General features: G+C 43.4%; 1 long non-coding RNA gene across 1 annotated transcript in view; it reads right to left on the reverse strand.

Moving 5' to 3' along the window:
- LOC125138137 (uncharacterized) overlaps nt 1–15,213 on the reverse strand; it is a 273,650-nt gene extending 258,437 nt beyond the window's left edge. Inside the window, exon 1 of the long non-coding RNA XR_007137584.1 lies at nt 15,014–15,213. This is a non-coding gene — a long non-coding RNA (uncharacterized LOC125138137). The remainder of the gene's footprint in view (nt 1–15,013) is intronic.
- Nucleotides 15,214–15,534: the final 321 nt, after the last annotated feature.

Here is a 15,534-nt window from a genome sequence, read left to right on the forward strand (position 1 = left end):
CTCCTTAGTGGTATACACTCTAAAGAGGAAAAGAATTGCAAAACAAATTCAAACGGTTTTTGGCAATCATATTTTAATAATATTTATATTGTTATTCTGAAGTACTATTAATTATAGTTATATAAAAATTTATTTTAAAGAGAGAAAACAACTTTTATTCAGGACTCTATTTTGTTTCTCTTTAAAAAGAAAGAAAAGGAGGAAAGGTGGGATGGGGAGAGAGGAGGGAAAAGACAAAAGGAAAACAATGACCAATCCAGAAGCAATAAGCTCCCCTCATAGCCAGGTTGTTGTCTCTAAATAATACTGCTTCCCACAAAGGGATGCCCACTTCTTTGGAAAATGCCTGATTCCAAGTTTAGGGCAAGAAATACACGAGCTAAGCCTAGAACATGTTGTCACGCCAGGAAGTAAGAGAGCTGTTGAAAATGATCAAAGGACTCATAAGCCTAACTTGAAGAGGCTCCCATTGACCCAAATGCGACAATCTGAACATTAATAACAAAAATGCATCAAGTAGGTACCAAATCTATTTAAACATCCATAAGTTCATGATGATGCCTTAAACAAATTCAGTGATCGACTTCAGCTGTTGTTAAGAAACCAACTCATTGAAACTAGTAAAAAAAGAGACAAGAGAGGGAAACAGAAAGGTTTTTGTGAATCTAGCATCTATGTGGCCTTCCCTGTGCTAACTATACATGAGGATAATCAAATGGTTGGTATAGGGAACTATTACAGTAAATAAATGAAGAAGCAATGATAGGCTATCACAGACCTAGACGGTGATCTTCAAATCTGTCCATGTTACAAAAACAGAGACAAAAGGTATTACATGCATCTTATGAAAGAGTGTAGTTTTTTAAGGCCATTTTTCAGCAGTACTTACTGAAATATTTATGTGTGCTATGATAAGATTGTCTGTGTTTTCTTGAAAATAATCCAGGAAGGGAGAACTGAGAGACTACTAAGGAGGTAGCGATACAGACAGAACAAAATCAGCTACAAGTTAATGGTTACGGCATCTGGGAGATGGTCAATGCAAGTTCACTGCATTCTTCTTTCTACTTTTGTGTATGTTTTTAGTTTTCCGTGGTTAATTTTTTTAATTGATGAAGTTTTGATGCCAAACTACCTGGGTGTGAACCCCAAGTCAGCTACTTAATAAATAGAAATGTAATCTTGGGCAAATTAGAGCAGGTTATGTAACCTCTCTGTAACTGGCTTTCCCCACCTGTAAAGTAGGAATGAGACAAATAGCTTGTTATGAGGCTCAAATGACTAATCTATACGAAGCATCTAGACTAATTCCTGATATACACTTAAATGTCAGCTATTATCATTTGTCCAGACCACAAAATTGGGTGAAGCCTTGGCTTAGAGTCTCTGGGCCCTTAAACCCTTAAGATTGGCTCACGAAAAATTGTTTCTCCTTCTTCTTTGTGAGGAGCATAATATACATCCAACAATCGCCTTCCCCCCGCCACAGAACAACTAAACTGACTACAAAGAGTGACCAGTCTTTCAGTTTTCACCATTGGGACACCCTCTCTGCTGCTCTGGTCAACTCCAGGTGCTTCTTTCCACTCCCCAGGAAACTGCTCTTTCTCTCACAGGCCTGCCTCCACTGCCAGCCCACAGGCCCTCACTGAGCCCTCTAGTGGTGGTGCAGTTTAGCAGAAAACCAGTAGACAAAAGCCCTGGATCTTCCTTTTGCCTCTGTCCCTGAGTAGCAGTGCAACCTTGGATCTTCCCAGAATTGGGGTAACAAGGCATTTCCAACAGTTTTGGAACTCTTGTCTTGAAACTCCTTCCGGAGACTATGAGAAAATTCTTGTGAATGCCTTTCACTGAGAGCAAATCTTCAGCCTCTGAGGGTAAAGTCATAATCAGACACAGCCAAGATGATCTGAATGAGGTAGGTAATAACACTGTCTTTGGTTTAAAAACAGACATAACTATTGATCAGGGAGACTGACTCTCTTTTAGGAAACATATACTGGCTTTTAAAAGATAGTCCAAAAGTAAAGCAGGGACAGTTCTCAGATTCAAGGTAAATAGTTCGTTCAGAAGATGTCTGCCTTAGAAAAATGTCTTTGCAGTATGTTTGCTAATTTTTCTTTAAACCACTTTTATTACATTTAATCTCACCTTAAACAGAATCATAGTCATGTCATCGACAAAGTACTTGAGTGGAGTTTTGTCCTTTGTGTAGATGTAGCCAGCTAAGTGAATTTATAAGTGAAAAATCATCAAGTTATTCATGTTTCAATTAAACAGCTTAAAGAAACTCAGTCCACGTAGGAGCTTGATTAGTTGTGCTTCATCCTCTGTAAAATGGGGCTAAAAGTAATGTGCCTACCTCAGGTTGTTTTAAAGATTTAAATGAATAAATATACATTAGAAAAATTAGACAAACTAGCTCATAATAAAAGCCATATTAGGTGTTAGCTACTATTATCCTTACTAATGTCTCATGGCTTCCGGTTCTCAAAAATGAAACATCTCTCATTCCATTTCATTGTCCATTCATCCTGCTTATGGCAAATGCAGATTCATATCACTGAGTGCCCACACATTTCTGAGGGGTGAAAGACTCTTAAAACTTGTTCCTACATTTAGGCAGGCATTCTTATCTGGATAGATAAGCTTACATGCAAATACACTGGTTTCTACATAAGGGCTCCAGCACATACATGAGTTATGGGATGACTACATATTTTCAGGAAATACCTATACATAACTATCAATCAGCAAGCATTTACTGCATGCCAACTATACCCAAGTTAACATGGTTGGGACGGTGGAAACACAAGGAAGAAAAAGGCACAAGCCTCCTCCTGGAGGAGTTTCCCAGTTGAAAAAGAAGAAATATTTGCATATGAGGCTGGATGACCTGTTAAAAGGCACAGCTGTGAGTGCTAAGCCACCGAGGCAGGGAGAGTAACTGCTCCTGCAGTGGAAGAACTGGGCCAGGAAAAGCAGAGAAGACTCTAGAGACCAGGATAGTTCAAAATCCTTTCAGAGGTGGACCTGAGCCAAGGCTTAAGGGATGAGTAAGATGCAGAAAAGGGAAAAGGAGGGAGAAGAGCATGAGGAAGGAGAAGGAGAGATTCTGAGTGGACACTGGGAGGACCCCATGGACTCAGGCAGGGAGGTGGTATGAAGAAGTAGTGGCAGAGAAAGGGCAGGCAACCAGACTTTTTGGGAACAGCCTAGGGAACTTCAACTTTACCTCATAAGTGACACAAAGGTAATAAGGGGTTCTGAACAAAGCTTTGACATGAGTACAGTAGTATTTTAAGAAAATTTCTAGATTTGGAGTCCCTGGAGCCTCCTATGACTGTTATTTGCTGATATGGGCATTTGTGATTCCCTTCTCTCCTGTTTTCAAGACCTTTGTGGTCCACTTGCCTGTGTTTGCAACACCTTTGGTTCATAGAATCCCTCAGACTTGAGTTCACCTTTCCAAACCCAGAGAGGATTGAAGGAGCAGGCATGTGATTTGCTGAAAACAAAATTCATCTTGTACTCAGACCGCATGGCCACGTGATCTTTCTGGCTCTGAAATTTCTAAAAATTAAAAACATCCACTCAAATGCTGTCTCATGAATGAGCAAATGAGTGAACAAATAAAACAGGAGATAATGCTATTAAATCATATGCAAAGAATTAAAACAGTGTAATGTGACAGAGAGCCACTTGGCGATAACTATAGATATTTCTTTATACGACACAGATCCCCAGATGTGGGACTCATGGGTTGAAAGACATGTTTTTTAAACATTAATAACTATTGCTACTCTGCCTTCTAAAAGGCTTATTTCTAATAAATTTCATTTCTAACAGCAGAAGTGCAGATTTTAAAAATAACTGTTCTTGTCTTCCCTTTTGACTTACTAGAGGAAGTTTATAAAGATTTTTCTCTCTCTGCTAAAGATGCAGACCTATTTCAAATTCAACATATTTAAACGTATATTGGCTATAACGTAAATATCAAAAAATACTTTATATTACTCTTCGTACTTTTAAAAACTTGTGTACCTTTATATCACTTTGTGTATACTTTGTGTACATATATAAGGCTATTCCTATGAACTCAAGAATGTGCGTCTCACCACACTCTCAAAGGAAACACGGAGGGTGGAAAACTGTCTGGGCTCCTTTTGTTAATACAGATGGTAAGAGTGAACATTTTTAAAAGATAGTTGAACACACCTGAGCTTTAAAAAATAGCAAGTTTAAGTTAGTCCAGTAGGTTAAAAAGAGACTCCTTATAAAGAAAAGTCTTGATAAACATTAAAACACAACACTCGAGGGGCTGAGGTACTTGAGGCATAGCAATCAAAAGAATTATCGCTGACTCTACAATCCATAGCCTCGGGAGTTAGCCTTTCCCACTATATTATCTCCTTTCCTTATTTATAGGCCTGCCTGGTTATCACAAGTTCTCAGGGACTGTCATTATTTAAGAGACTTACAAATGTGCAACGGGTATTTCAGGGGAGGAAATACAACTGAGCAATGTCGAGTCATCCTAAAATGCAGAAAGGAAGAGAGCCTGTCTCACTGAGTTTCATCAGTCCTTTCTGCCATTCCAGGGAAAAGTCAGCAGCACTCCATATCTCCTCTCTGCAAAATGTCCTGCCCTATTTTCTAAGGAGCTTCCATACCTAAATCCAATTCCTCATTTTAAAGGGATACACACTCTATGTGTGCAGGAAAGGAGGGTTTTAGTTTAACCATGTTCCATGAGCAAAAGCAATGGAAAGAATTCCATGCCTAATCTTTTTTTTTTTTCCCTCCCTTGAAATTTGAGCATATTCCTAACTTTAGTCATACTGCCTGGTTTCCTTGCCTTAATGGAGTGAAATTTATGTCTGTGATTAGAGAATTGGCTTGGGAAAACCATTTGAGTTTTAAAAGTTATATGTTTTAACAATAATAGATATGGGAACCCTGGAAGCAAACCAGTATGTTTTGGATGTTAATTCAGACATCATAATGACTTGCTATTTCAATCCACAGTTAGTAGGTAACAGTGGTATTAGACATATTTGGGATGGGGGGGGGATGAGTTGAAAGTTTTCCCAAGGATAGCATAGTGATAAATTTAAAATTATAGCCTAGATGTATCACTTTTGGGCTAAAATGCCTGGGATTATTTTGAAAATGAAGAATAAGGCAACATGCATTAAAAGAGTAGCTTTTCTAAAAGTGCATTTACTAACCAGTGTGACACAAATTCTAGCATTCATAGACACAGGAAAAAAAAAAAAATCAGACATTCTTTGCTTTAAGCGATAGATATGTTCCTTATTTCATTTCTCACTAGAAATCAAATGATGTGGTCAGATCTTTAGGGGAAGAGGGGCAGGACCACGAAATGCCCTTTGCCTGACACAAACAGCCAAATCCTTCCTGGGTGGAGGCAGCTGGGCAGTCCAGGAGCTCTATCCTCAGAGGCGCACAAATCTGGTAAATCTCTCTCCTTTGCTGTGTGACTTACAACAAGCTGCTTAATTATTTCTGAACCTCATCTACAAAATGGGGTGTTATCACTTCTTTGCTTCACAGGGTGTTCTGAGAATTAAATGAGGTAATATACAGAAAATGGAGAAGACATTAATTACATGTTAGTTCCTTCCTCCTTCCCACCCAGTTTTTATGTTGGCTCTGCAACAACTGAATTGGAAGAAAGGAGTCCCAACGGGAAAAAAAAAAAAAAGAGGTGGATCCAGAGGTGAAACAGAAGAGCTGCCTGGGAGTGGTCTGTACTTAACTTGGCAGAACAATCTCAATGAAAGAACCAAAGAAACACCACCCATACCTGACACATAACCTGTAGCCAAGCCTCTTGCCACACGAAATGCTTTTGCTATATAAATAATTGCTTCCTAAAGCTTTTCATTTCTCAGTCTTTCTAATCAAGGCATATTCATGTACATAATTGTGATGTAGTTAAGCAATACTATAAAGATACCATTTATGTCACTCATTTCAATACTGTTCATATAATGCCATGGGCCTAAGATAGTGCTTGTCCCAAAATAAGTAATAAAATATCTGTTAATTCTAACAGCATGATAGCCTTAAAAAAAAAAAAAAAATTCCAAGCTATCGTAAGCACAGCAAAAATGAAAAACTGAATCTCTGACTACAAACAGTTTATTTAACATACGAAGTCTCAGATCCTTAAATATCATTATAGCATATGGCATTCTCCGTAATATGTAGGAAAGTGCATTCGAGAAGTCTAAGTGACCCTTTCAGCTTCGTAATAGGCCAATGAGGTTAAAAATACAGGATTAAAAATTGCATACAAATGTTTTCTCAGTAAGAACTTTCATTTTCGTAGCCCCTAGCTTGTCATTTCCATCAAACTCTCAGGCAACTTTATGTAAAGATCCATTTTTCACAAGGAACCAAATGCTGATCACTAGACAAGAGAGATGGACTGCTTCAGTCTGGACGTGTGAGGAAGCACAGAATCACCCTGGAGTAGCTGTGCAGTTTATTCACTGCAGAAGGGGCTGCTTCCCACACACTAGATGAAATTTCAGAGCTTTGGACCAGATTACACACTATCACAGGCTTTTAAGATACCTCCCGAGGAGGTGAAACTGCCAATGTTATCTCCATAAATGCCAAAGGCTTAGCACTACGGATAGAGGAGGCAAGATGCAGGTAATCACATCCCCTAACCTCTGGCACATATAGGAACTGAGAGGAAGCAAGACATGCTTTCAATCAGCTTCTGCCTGTGTCTCTCTTCTTTGGAACAGAGATGAGTAAAAGCCAGATACCCATTGGGAAATCCATGCCCTGCTGTATCAGCACTGTCTGATAAGAAAAAGCTGTCTTCACTTCATTCAAGAACCTAAGTTTTCCAGTCTCCTCACACCGGTGTCAGTCACTTGGCAAGGAGAAGTTTTACATTCATCTCTTTCCTTGCTCTCCATTTCCAAGACTTACCAACAGAGTTAGCGGGGTGCCTGGTTTTCTAGACAATTTACCACAGGCTTTTTTTTTTTTAACTATCACTGAAGACTACTGAACTATTTTTGAGACTCTTTTTTTATTCCACATGGTAAAAACAAATAATCAATTCATGTAACTTTTTAAAAAGAGTCAATTCAGTAAAGAGGGGGAAGTTTCACAACCTCATTATTTGTGTAAGACAAGTCCACACAACCAGACTTTCTCCCATCTTGCTTTAAACATTTACCTAGTGCTTCTGGCATCATTCAGGTACATGTTTAGATCGTTTTACATAGCACCCATCCTCAATTTAAAATATTTAAATAAGATTTCAAACCAACATGGCTTTACACTAACATTTCTTAAACCAAGGCAGAAAAAAATCCATTGCAGTCGATTCTCGGCTCCCCATTTCCACCACCATCCACTCCATCACCACTGCCAGCCCCAAATTGCTTTATTGCAGTGGAATTATGTTATAATGTTAAATTGCTATAATTCAAGTTTCAGACTAGAGGAAGAGCAGCACAGAGAGTTAGTCTTTCTGAGGCGAATTCGCAAAGGAAAATAAATGTGTAGCCGGAGAATTCAGGAAGATGGAGAAGGAACTTTGTGGCCCAGGCTATTTTCAGGCCCTTTAACCCCCTCATCCCTTAGCGTATTCCTGGGGCTTTGTCCTTGTGGCTTTAGGGGTGTCTGAGGTAGTGGGAAGACAGTTGAAAAGTGATGGCCATGTGGTGCTAGAAGGAAAGAATCTGGAGTTCACCCCAGCTCCCACCACTGCCCACTACGCCTCTCCCCTCTGTTCCTCGTGCCTATCGTCTCAGCTGGGTCCTTTCCAAGTAGCGTGACTGATACAGAGACCACAGCACACATTTCTGGAAGACAATCCCTTGTTACAGAAAATGAGCCATAATCAAATCAATAAAGCATCATTCCTACGAGCCTCTACCTGCCATAGAAAGGACACTGTTCTACCAAACACTCCTTTGAAATGAGATTCCACTGCTCCCCACACCCCTTCATTGAATAAAGATTCATTCAGAATTATTACGTGTCAAGTCCTCTGCCAGACGCAGGGGGGAGACACGAAGATGAAATGACAAGAAGATGGGTCCTGCCCGCAGCGCACTGGGAAGAGGGCTGGGGGGAAGGAGTGTAAACTCTAACTTCTCTTTGTAGCTCTTTTTTCCCCTTTAATCAAGCCCACATGTTTCACGAAGGGGCTTGAAAGGAGGGAAGGATTATAAAAATGCTCACTTTCATCCTGCAGATATGAGAAAACAAGAACATGCTGCCATTACTCGACAACTTTATGGCTCCAAATAATGCCAGCGCACGCAGTCCATCAACAGAGGGCCGAAAGTCTGCACCCGGTGGGCATATCATGGGTGCCCGGGCGGAGGCGGGGGGGCAGTGCTCAGGCGATGCCAGTCCAGGGCCAGGCTTCCCAGGACCCCAGACAGGAGGAGGAGAAAGGGCCAGGGAATCAGGAGGAAGGAGGCCCATCTGCTCTCAGAGCCAACAAAAGCCCGCCAAGCCCCAGTCCCCTCCACACACCTTCCTCCTCTTCTTAAGAAATGACAGAATTCAGGAAATATTACTTCGACTTGCAGGCTTCTGTCCTGGCCTATCAAACCCACAGAGAAGTCCCAGCAAATTACTGGAAACTGCACTTTGAACTTAGCCCCTGGCAAGGAGCCCAGTCAAACAGCCATGTACAAGTTCCTTTCCTCCGAGGGGCCCCTCCACCAGGGTGTCCCTATAGACACTCAGAGAGCTGATTGCAACAGGTTGGAATGAGGCCCTGCGCCAGGAAAACAAGCCCTGACCAGTATGATTTCCTACTGCCTGTGCTGTTTCTCAAAAAGTTTTTTTTGGCATGTTCTCCCTCGTTTTGTTGGACTGGGTTACAGGCTCAGGTCCCATCGAGGAAAAGACTGGCACCCTTTTCACAAAATGCTGAATCTTTGTTTAGCTCAAAAACTGCTCCATCGGCCCCACTGGTAAGTCCAGTAATGTCGGGGGGCAGCAGGGCTGGGGGGACTGGTCAAGCCAGTTGCTAAGCAAATTCTCTGAACTCCCAAGGCATGGAGAAGTAATTAGCTGGTAAACCCCGCAGATATTTCTACCTCCAACAAGGGAGATGGTCTTTCTCTGCCCACTAGACCTCACTACACAGTCTGAAAATAAACCAACCCTAGGGGCTGTGAGGGCATCGGCCGCTTCTGCCATGCCTGGTCCCACGACTGCTGCTCCTCCTTCAGAGGAAACCGCCAAAACATTGGCCTCTTTCTAGCTCTGTTCTATTTCTAAGAACACTCAATTTGCACAAGCAAATAAACGGACTTATAAAACAAAGAGGTCACCGAGAGACAGATAAAGCTAAAGGTTAGACAGCTGCAGAAACACGCCTCTATCCCAGCTGCAGAGGGAGCTCCCTGGAGGAAGCAGCTCATCCCCCAGGAACCATCAGCCACCTGCAAGGGGGAGGGGATACGCTCAGGGCTACTCGACTTCAGATGAAACATTCCTTTCTCAAGTACTAAAAGGGATTCAAATCACCACCAGATTGGGCCAGGGGTGACCTAAATCTCCTCGTGCGCAATTACTCTAACTGCTCTCTCAGAATGGGGCTTTTTCTGATGATACTTGTATTGTGTCATATGCAGAGTGGAAGGAGTGCAGCTATCTCCTCTCCTGATCTTGTGATAAAGAAAACTCCCCCAAACAGGCGTTTTTTAGTTTTATGTTCCTTCTAGAGATTGCACACCGATTGGGAGGGCGGCTAGTTCCACCTCTAAGCTCACAGCTTCCCCGCTCCTGCCTCCCTGACCTCTTACTGACCCAGTTATGCAATAACCAGCGGTCCATGAACACCATACAATCCCCCCCAAATGCTACTGAGGACATCTTTTTAGAGCACTGGTGCCTGGCCCTGGCATATTCAGGGAGGCTCCCACAGCTTTTCCACTGTGATTGTCAAAGCTCAACTCTCTTCCATTTGTTCCCCTCTCCTACCCCCACCCCCAGTGGTCCTCAGAGAAGTAACTCAAGAACAGCAACAAACCCAGACCTCACATAAACTCTACAAAGATGGTGTGTACTGGTGAAGTGTTCGCTCCTCTAGGTATTCAACGAGCATTTAGGATGATTCTAACAAAGCAACTCTTACCATGTAGATCCCTCCTAGGCTCTGTGTCGTCTTCTACAAAACAACCTGGGAGAAAAATACAGACACCTTGGGGAGGTTGTGCCCATAGATGGCAGGTGTGAGGGGTCAGACCCAGCAGAGGGGACAATCAGAGCATGAACATATGTTCTAAGCCACAGAGACACAGAAAGCTGAGAGAACTAAGTAGGGTTGCAAAGAAGGCCTCCATCTCCATTCAGAAATCCAAGGGACCAATGAATTTCAGTCATGTCCAAGCACACGGAAAACTAGAGCCAGGTGGGTGATGACTAGCAGCTAGCAAGGGGAAAATTCAGAGCACTTCTGCACCAAAGACCCAGGGCCAAAAAGCCTTCCTACCCCCATCTCCCTTCACTGGACCATAACCACCTTTTGATGACAATGGGAAAAATAATTTTTAATTGCCCTATAAAGAAGGCAATACAAAGACCCACAGAATATAAAGCAAAGGGATGAAAAACAGAAGAGGACAGATGTCAAGGAGATCCACCTTGTGACTTAACAGGATTTCCAGAAAGAACAGAGAAGAAATTATCAAAGAAATAATAAGAGAAAATGCCCCATACCCGAAGGACACAATTGAGGGCTCATTAAGGGAGCAGCACACTGAATAATAAAAGATGTTGAGGGAGTTCCCACCATAATGCAGTGGATTAAGAATCCCACTCAGGATTGCCGTGGAGGTACAGGTTCCATCCCCAGCCCAGTGCAGTAGGTTAAAGGATCCAGCATTGCTGTAGCTGCATCTCAGATTCAAAACCTGGCCTGGGACGTTCCATATGCCAGGGGTGTGGCCATAACATTAAAAAAAAAAAAAAAAAAGATGTCCAGCAAAGCATTTCAGTGTCAAGAAGATCCTAAATGCTTCCAAAAAGAAAAGAAAAAATGGTCACAAATAAAAGACGAGCACTCAGAATCACTATCCTTTTCCTCAGCCAGCAATACCTTCAGAACAAGGAAGACAACAGAACAATGACTTCAAAATTCTGAAGGAAGGGGATATCCAAAATCTAGGTTTATGTAACCATGCACACCAGGATATATCACTGTACATGACACACAGGTGGGGTGGACTGCTCTCCCTCCTCTCACTGAGCATGCCTTTTTTTTTTTTTTGTCTTTTTTGTATTTTTAAGGCTGCACCCATGGCATATGGAGGTTCCCAGGCTAGGGGTCAAATCGGAGCTCCAGCTGCTGGCCTAAGTCGCAGCCACAGCAACACCAGATCTAAACTCTGTTTGTGACACACACCACAGCTCACAGCAACGCGGGATCCTTAACCCATTGAGCAAGGCCAGGGATTGAACCTGAGTCCTCATGGATCCTAGTCAGATTTGTTTCTGCTGCACCACGATGGGAACTCCTGAGAATGCCCTTTTTAAGGCCCCCACTTGGGATTATCTGGCCCAGGCTCTCTTTTAAGGAGCTGCTTTTACCCAGGCAAGATGCACTAAAAACCACCCCATCATGCCCTGTGCTCTTTAAATTCTTCTGCCAGAGTTCCCGTCATGGCTCAGAGGAAATGAATCTGACTAGCATCCATGAGGATGCAGGTTTGATCCCTGGCCTCACTCACTGGGCTAAGGATCCGGCATTTCCACAAGCTGTGGCATCATAGATGCGGCTCAAATCTGGTGTTGCTGTGGCTGTGGTATAGGCCAGCAGCTGCAGTTCTGATTTGACTCCTCACCTGGGAACTTCCATATGCCGTGGGTGCGGCCCTAAAAAGCAAATAAGTAAATAAATAAATCCAGGGCAGAGTTCTGATCATTTTCTATAGCAGAGACCACACACAAGCTGCCTTCTAATATCCATTTTCCCTTCTTTCTCAGTAACAAAACCCTGACCTTCAACAAGTCACATCCTTGCCCAGAATAAAGTGTATATTTCTTAGCCTCCTGTAAAACTGGGTGTGGCAGTGAGACTCAGTTCTGGCCAATGAGATGTAAAAAAAAGGGGGGGGGGGTGAGGGACTGCTGAGAAGGCTGATTAAAGTGAGCTGACTCATCTGGGATGCATGCCCCCTTTACCCTTCACCCCTCCTTCTATCCTGCAATGCAAGTGTGATGGGTGGAGCCCAGCAGATATCATGGACCATGAGGTAACTACAAGGATGAAAGCCTGCTTCACTAGAACGGAAAAGCCAAACACCAGGAGGAGTCTGGCTCCCTGATGGCTGCACAAAGTTTGCGTACCGGCCCCAAACTGCCAATTCCTAAAGGCTCTTAGATAAGGAAGTAGCTCTTCTGTCCTTAAGCTTCTATTTTTCAGGGTCTCTCCTACTCGCAGCTGCATGCAAAACATAACTGACAAAATTCTGCTCTCAAAAACCACTGGTGACCCCTGAATTCCGATGAAACAATGTCCAGACTCCTTGGCCAGGCACCCATGGCAATTGCAAATCTGGGCGGAAACTTCATTTCCAGGCTTGTCTTCCAACTTCTTTTCTTCATGCAAATTATAATCCAGCCAATCTAAACAGCCATGATTCCCAAGAAGCAAGGCCATTCCCAAGTGCCTCCAAGAGAATTATAGACCATTAGAGCTGAAGACCTGGGCAAGCCTCTGGAGCAGTGGGATTAAAACAGTTGGTATCATTGACTCTCCCTTTTCACTTAGTAAATAAATAACTTTCACGAAACTGCAATATATGAAAGAGTAGCTCTGATTTGAAAACCACAGGCCTGGTCCAAGTTTTTATTTTATTTTTCTTAAAGGTAAGGAAACAGAGGCCCATATGGATGGGAGTTGGTATGATGGGTCCAAGGCTGGCTACTAGAAGCAGGTCCGAAACTAGAACTCAGGTTTCCCAACACCTACTCTGTTCTTTTCATTATTTTTACCAATAAGTGATACGAATAGAGGAGCTCAATAAAAGCACAACTAAGTATAACAAAGTTTTCAGACACCTGTATCTCTGGCTAAAAGAAGAAGAATTTGGAGTTCCCTAATGGCCCAGTGGGTTAAGGATCTGGCATTGTCACTATTGTGGCTCAGGTCACTGCCGTGGCATGGATTTAAGGAGGAGAAGAAGAAGGAATTATACTAAATAAGGATTCCCAGGCCTTCTCAATCCCTATTAAGTAAGAATACAGTGTAAAGAATGGGGGCCCTGAATTAATTCCCACCAATCTGGAATTTTTCTGAACACCATGTTTCCCATTCAGATCCATGTCCAAGGGAGTTGCTGTAATTAGCCCAGTGCCAGAGATGTGGGATTATATACCAGGTCAAAGGATGTGTCTCCCCAAGATACTCATAAAATCTCACTGGCTCATGTTTTACACTATTAAAAATTATCAAGATGTTGGCTTCCCTGAGAAAACCACATTCTGTTTGGTCTTTTAGTCATTGTAAGTGCCAAACTGAGCTGAAGATGCTATATGCCATACCATGCCACCTGCCTTTGGGGTACTGGTACCCTGACCCTACCTGACTGTGTTTAAGGAAGGTCACTGCTCCATGGAAAACAGAGTGAGGGAATCATTGAACATCAGAGGAAGGAACCTAAGAGACCATCCAGTCCCACCTCAATGAGGTGAACCTCTGCTTTGTGTGCTTTGTACATTTACTAGTTTTAAGTTAGGTCCCTTTTCTCTATTTTGATAAAAAAAATCACAAAGGACAAGATGTACACATCAAGTTACTATTGCCTAAGGAAAAATCACCCTGGCCGTAATATTGAGTAGAACAAGACAGAGAAGAGGGAAGAAACAGAACTTGCATAGGGTCCCAAAGGGCACTGGGGGCTAAAAAGTTTCCTCAGGGCACTTTTCTTGCTCTCCAGAGAGAAGGCAAAGGCAATAGCCTTGGAACCAGAGCCGAGAAGATGAGGCCAAGTGCAACTGACCACTCGCCATCATTGGCTATTAAACAGACTTGGGTTTGCAAACACAGTCCCCAGACCTCATGCAGAGCCCAAATGCACACACATATGTGACCTGGGACAGTGATCTCACTAAAATGCCTGTAAAATGGAGATGATAAGAGTACCTACTTGATGGTGTGTTCTGAGGAATAAAGGAAAATGCCATACAGAACCTGGCATTTGGGAAGCAATCAATAAATGTTAGCTATTACTGTGTTTTACACTCCCATATATTCCATCTCCCCAGCTAAACCATAAATACCTTAAAAGCAGAGACCATGCCCTCACTCCTCCACTGCATGCAGCATCCACACTTAGATGCTTTCAGTGTCAGCTGATTGATTAATGGGTACTGGAAGAGGAGGCCAAGCTCATTAGATTACCTGTGACAGCATGTTCCTTCCAGAAACTTCCTATCAGCCCTTTATTTGGCGAGAAAGCAGCAAATCCCCGCGCCTCTTAAAGAATGTCAAAGTGTCCCCTACTTTTTCCTATCCTACAGATCAAAGAAGAAAGCTGTCTAGATAAGCTAAGGATGGCAGAGCCAGGGAAACAACGGAGGGGCGTGCTTCCCAGCAGAGGCCTGCAGCTCCGGCTCCTGCCAGGGTTCCTGGCCCTCCCCGCGCGCAGCCTCCGCGTCCAGACTTGTGCCGAAGCTCCCATAAAACCCGTTCGGCCCTTTTCTCCCAGAGATCGCACCGCCTTTGTCTGCAGCTCCGTTCAGGCCAGAAAACCCCAAGGCCCGCTGTGCCTATTCCTTGGTAATGATCAAAGTGACGGAGGCTGGAGGCAGAAGCCAGCAACCTTTTAGGAACAATATGTTTTTTTAATTTCTGATCCACAACAGCACTCCGGGCTCACCTGTCCCCTAGTTTTAGGAGCCAGGTCTGCCTTCCCGGGGCTGCAGGCAAGGTCACGTGGCTGCCTTCCCAGCAGCGCCCCCGCCCCTCCCGGCTGGGGAATCAGGTTACCTGGAATGCCAGGCCGCTTCTCCCAGTCTGGGTGGGGGCCGGAAGGACTGGGTGCGGGGAGTGGAGCGCTGTGGGAAGACTGGGTGGAGAAACCAGTAACCTAGGAGGAGGAAAACAGGTTTCCTTTTTTAGGGCACCCGTGCTGCAGGCGCTTGTGGATGGGGGGAGAAAATGCCTGTTCCTCTTGTTTGTATTGAAACTAAGAGAAAAAGGGGGTACCCCCGCCTGAAAATACGAGTGAAATGCGTCCCCAAAGTTGTAATGCGTGGGGCCTCAAGACCTGGACGTTTTAGGGCAAATCACAAGGGCCATTGTGTAAGCCATGGCTCCTGAGGATGGCTGTGTAATAGGCGTATTCTGGGAAGCACACCTGGCTCCTGCAAAGCCAGGGAGTGAAAAATTGCTTTTATAGAGCCATCCAGTGAGCAATAGTATGATGGTCATCCATGGTGTCAGAGCAATATACATTTCCAGGTACTGAGGGAGAACGTCCCGGAGCCTCAAGTACACACAAGTGTAGG

The sequence above is a fragment of the Phacochoerus africanus genome, chromosome 10 (genome assembly GCF_016906955.1).
Source record: "Phacochoerus africanus isolate WHEZ1 chromosome 10, ROS_Pafr_v1, whole genome shotgun sequence".
In the NCBI taxonomy this organism is placed as follows: Eukaryota; Metazoa; Chordata; class Mammalia; order Artiodactyla; family Suidae; genus Phacochoerus; species Phacochoerus africanus.